We start from the raw sequence: 6,000 nt of genomic DNA on the forward strand, positions 1-6,000 counted from the left end.
CAGTGTGGAGGCAGTGGATGCAGGGTCCCCGTCTGCCTCTGAAGTGAGAGCTGCAGCCAGGTCAGCACACCATGGACAGGCAAGCAGGCCCCTGGCCAGCAGAGGGCCAGGGCTGAGGGAGGAGCCAAGGCACGCATCCTGCAGCCGCTGATTTCAGCTGGCTCCATGCTACACGCAGAGGCCAGCCTCCTACTGAGCCTCTAATTCCACACGGATTCTGAATTCGGCACCTTTTCCTATAATTCTGGACTCCAGATAGCTCTGCACAACCTAAGTTTTTGGTAGATCCTTTGGTGCTAAAACCTGCCCAGCTAGCACTCACTCCCCAGCAGAGCCTGCCATGAGCCAACAGGTGCAGAACAAGGTCATTTCTATTCCCACCAGAGAAACATCGATGTGCTGGGAAGGTTGCTGCCCCAACCCTGCTGGACATGGTGACCCCCAGGGCCACCCTGAGTACAGGGGTTCAGGAGATGGCTGGAAGGCCGGGCACTGCCAGGATGTCCTCTGAAGATGAGGATCAGAGAGGCCTGTGGGCTGAAGCATCCCCCCAGGCCCAGCAGCCCCCAAGGGTCAGAGATGAGACTGAGCCTCAAACTCCCAGACTCCCTGCAGGGCACGGTAACTAGGAAGGAGGGAGGAGGAAGAGGAAAGAGAAGAGGAGGCAGAGGGAGCCCCTTCCTCTCATTGGGAAGCAAAAGACTGGTTGCTTCCAACTCAAGAATGGGGACACACACATGTCCAAGTGCCCTGTGTCTGGAGCAGAGGACTCCCCATTGGGGGACAAGGTGGCCATCCTCAAGGGTCGTGTCCACCTGTATACTCTCAACTTCAAAGCCTGGAAGACCTGGGCTGGGGCCTGACCCCATCATGGGAGCCTGTCACTTCCCTTCTCCGGGCCTCAGTTTCCTCACCTATGAAATGGAAGAAGAATGGCCCCAGAGACTGTGAGGACATTCTGTGATGGCGGGTTCGTCACCGGGCACATAGTCAAGGCTTGACTAAACTCTCCTATCAATCACGGCCTGTTCAAGTCCATCTGCCTTGTTACTGAACACCACGTGCAACACCGCCACCACCCTCACTCCTCCCAGAGCCCTGACAGGTGGTAGGCGGCCCCTCCAGGTATGGCAGGCAGTGAGCTCAGAGGGGGCAGTCTTTCCTCCATGTGGCACCCCAGCAATGGGGCTGCAGGACCACGTGGACATGCACAGAACCCCTCCCTGTGCCCCAGAGGCACACACCTAGGCTCCGGGCTCCTGTGGCCTCCTATTCCCAGGCAGGGCCCCTGTGCTTCCTCGCACCTGCTGGGTCTCGGTGGTGGAGGACTCCTCTGCCTCACTCCCTTCATCACAGTTCACTGCTTCGTCCTCACTCTCCTCCTCTGAGGACGACTCGGCGGCGACCATCTTGGACTTCAGGTACTCCATGTCCGAAAGTCCCTTTTGTGCAGCCGTATTTGGCTCAAGGCCTTGTTCTGCTGAGAGAGCCGGGGTGGAGGAGGGTAACCTTCCTGGGCAACCAGAGACCTGGGAAACATAGGGCTGAAAGCCTGGAGGGCAGCTGAGGTGCCACAACCACCATGACCAGGCACCTGTGTCCAGCGGCCCCAGGAAACCCTGTGATGGGCAGCTCTGTATGATCTGTGCCACACACCCAGGGCGCCATGGCTTCCGCCACAGCCTGGTTCTCTCCTGGACGGCCCTCTGCAGTCACTGCTGACCCTCCTAGCTGGGTTACATCCAGGCACATAACGTGTTAGAGAAGGCGTAGGTACGACCAAGGCCTTACTACAGAGGAATGCACTATGGCGTCTGTCACCACAGAGGGCTGCCTGTTCCATCCTGGGCAGGGGCAGCTCTCATCCATCTGAATAGCAGGACGGTGCCAAAGCACCTCCAGCACATCACTGTCAACTGTGCTGTGTGCTGCACTCTGGACGTCCCCATCCTGCTACCTGACACTGGACATGCTGTATAATATATGAGGAACACTTGGTAAGACGTCAGCCACTGAGGAGCTACGGATGGGGAATGTGGATCTGTGGTGGAGTGCTTGCCTAGCATGTGCAAGGTCCTTGGTTTAATCCCTGTAGTGTCAAAATAAATAAATAAATAAAATAAAAGAAGAAGAAGAAGAAGAAAATAAAATGTTTTCTTAGATATGCAAAGTCTCCAAAAGGATTTAAAGACATTGGTGGTATTGTTTACTCTAGATATCAAAACTGCATACTGTTTTGCACACTTCAAATTATAAAACATCGTTATATTACATGTTAAAAATAGATAAGTGCTTTTATGAATTTAAAATGTTTTATTCTGCACAAAATATTTTAAAACAATTTGCAGAACTGAACAAAATGTATATAAATGAAAGTCCTATGGATTTGTATTCCATAATGCAATTATATTCAAAAATGTATTTAACTTTGAAACGTAAAAAGAAATTATGGTTCAAAAACAGAAGCAAAGCTAAATTCACCTGAATCAAATAGACAGTGAAAACAGCAAATTATAGCTATAATAGTATGGCAGTAAAATCAAATAACACTGATATAAAAATTTCTTAAAATACTACACTTACAAATACTAAAATGTTCCTTTGAACAAAATAGTATTTAATCTGTGCTTTAAAATTAAATGGTTTTCAAGATGGTGGAATAGAGGGGGTTGCCTTGCTGGCTTCTCCATGGCATGAAACCAAGAAAGCAGACGGGCAGCTTTTCCACAAGTGAGGTCCTGGAAACCTTCAGGGATACTACACATCCACAAGGTAGACACTCTACTGCCTCAGATCTATACTGTTAGATGGGTAGACACACAAACAACATTTGTCCCAAACCAACCAAGATATCCAGTAATAGAATCCATTGACACCACAGTGGAAGAAATGTTAGAGAAGGAGTTTTGAATTTACATATTTAAATTGATCTGCAAATTAAAGGATGGTATAAGGATTGAAATCATAGAGAAAATACAGTAAGCGAAATATTACTTCAATAAGGAGGCAGAGATTCTGAAAACAACAACAATAACAACAACAAAGATCCATCAGAAATCCTAAAAATGAAGAAATCAATAAACCAAATTAAAAATTCACTGAAAGCACCACCAGCAGACTATATCGTTTGGAAGACAGAATTTCAGGCAATGAAAACAAAATATACAGTCTTGAAAACAAAGTTGACCATGGAGAAAAGATATTAAGAGACCATGAACAGAATCTGCAAGAAACATGGGAAACTCTGAAAAGACCAAATTCAATATTCATTGGTATAGATGAATGCTCAGATGTACAAACAAAAGAAATGTACCACCTTTTCAATGAAACAATATCTGAAAATCTCCCAAACCCGAAAAATAAAATGGAAAATGAAATACAGGAGGCCAACAGGACCTCAAATACGCAACATCACAACAGACCAAAACCAACATACCTTCAGAACGCCTTACTTTCACAATAAGAACAGAATTTTAAAAATTACCAGATAAAAATGACAGGTAACATTTAGAGGGAAACAAATCCTGATCACAGCTGATCTCTCAACCCAGACCCATGAAGCTAGGAGGTGTCAGAACAACATATTCCAACTTCCAAACGAAAACGGATGCCAGCCAAGAATACCATATCCAGCAAAGTTAAGCTTTAGAAATGATGACAAAATAAAAACTCTACATGATAAACAAAAGTTAAAGAACTCACAACTAGAAAGCCTGAACTACAAAACATACCAAATAAGATATTTCATGAAGAAACCAAAAATAAAAGTGAAAACCAGCAAAGGCAGGAAGTACACTAAAAGAACAGCAAATCAATGGAGCAACCAATTTGAGCCAGAAATAAATCAAAATGACAGGGAATAGAAACCATATCTAAACAATAACATTGAATATAAATGGCATAAACCCATCAATCAAAAGACAAACTGGCAGACTGGATCAAAAAACAAGATCCAACGATATGCTGTTTCCAAGAGACTCACCTCATAGGCAAAGATATTCATAGAATGAAGGTAAAAGGATGGGGAAAACATATTCCCAGGATCGCATAAACAAGCAGGGGTTTCCATCCTCATATCAGACAAAGTGGACCTCAAGCCAAAGTTAATCAGAAGGGACAAAAAATACTTCACACTGCTCAAGGGAATCGTATCTCAACAAGACATAGCAATCACAAACATCTATGCCCCAGACAATGGAGCATATACATACATCAAACCAACTATTCCCAACTCCAAAAGTCAAATGCACCACAACACAATAACACTATGTGACTCCAACACAACCCTCTCATCACTGACAGCTACTTCAAATGGAAACTAAACAAAGAAACCATATCAAAATCTCTAGGACACTATGAAGGAAATGCTAAGAGGAAAGTTCACTGTATTGAACTCATTCACCAAAAGAATACAAAGTCAACAAATAAAAAACCTAACACCACATTCTCAAAGCCCTAGAAAAAGAACAAATCAACACCAAACACAGTAGAAGACAGGAAACAATCAAAACCAGAACCAAAATCAATGAAATTGAAACAAAAGATCAACTGAAAAAAGTGACAAAACAAAAAGTTGGTTTTTTGAAAAAAAAACCAACAAAATTGATAAACCCTCAGCCAAGCCAACAAAGAGAAAGAGAAAACTCAAATCGCCAAAATCCATGATGAAAAAGGAAATATCACAATGGGTTCTACTAAAATACAGATTATAATCAGAACTGATTTTGTAAGTTTATATTCTAATAAAATATCTTGAAGATAACAACAAACTTCTAGAGAGACATGACTTACACAAATTGAATCAAATCAGGAGGACACACAAAATTTAAACAGATCAATTTCAAACAATGAAATTGAAGATGCTATCAAAAGCCTACCAAACAAGAAAAGCCCAGGACCAGATGATTTCTCAGCCAAGCTCTACCAGAACTTCAAGAAGAACTCACACAAATCCTTCTCAAATTATTCCATGAACTAGAAAAGGAGAAAACCCTTCCAAACTTTCCATGAAATTTCTATCACCCTGATACCAAAACTAGACAAAGACACATCCAGGAAAGAAAATTTCAGACCAATATCCCCAATGAACACAGATGTAAAAATACTGGCAAATTGTATACAAATACATGTTCAGAAGATAGCGCACCAGAATCAAGTGGGGTTCATCCAGAGATGCAAGGTTGGTTCGACATATGGAAATCAATAAGTTTAATTCAAGACATCAGTAGACTTAAAGACAAGAATCACATGACTATCTCGAAAGAGGCAGAAAAAGCATTCAAACAAATAAGCATCTATTCATGTTCAAAACACCAGAAAAACTAGGGATAGTAGGAACATACCTCAGCATTACAAATGTCATATATGTGAAACACAAGGCTTACATTCTAAATGGAGAAAAACCTAAAGCATTCCCTGTATAAAGTGAACAAGAGAGGGATGCCCTCCTTCACCACCTCTACTCAACATAGTCCTAAAAATTCTAGACAGAGCAATTAGACAAAAGAAAGAAATCAAAGGAATATGAATAGGAAAAGAACAACACAAACCATCCCCATTTTGCTGAGCACATTATTCTATATTTAGAATACCCAAAAAACTGCACCAGAAAACTTCCAGAACTCGTAAACGAATCCAGCAAAGTGACAAGACACAAAATTGACACTCATAAATCAATTGAATCCTCATACATCAGTACTGAATCAACTGAAAGCAAAAAATAGGAAAACTATCCCATTCACAATAGCCTCAAAGAAAATAAAATGGTTGCAAAGCAATCCAACAAGAAGTGAAATCACTTCTACAATGAAAACTACAGAATGCCAAAGAAAGAAATTGAAGAACACCTCAGAAGATGTAAAGATCTCCCATAATCTTGGATGGGCAGAATCAACACTGTTAAAATGGCCACACTACCAAAAGCACCACACAGATTCGATGCAATTCCTATAAGGTTCTGATGTTCTTCATAGAAATAGTAAAAGCAGTCATGAAATCCAT

The sequence above is a fragment of the Sciurus carolinensis genome, unplaced genomic scaffold, assembly GCF_902686445.1.
Source record: "Sciurus carolinensis unplaced genomic scaffold, mSciCar1.2, whole genome shotgun sequence".
NCBI classification, from domain to species: domain Eukaryota; kingdom Metazoa; phylum Chordata; class Mammalia; order Rodentia; family Sciuridae; genus Sciurus; species Sciurus carolinensis.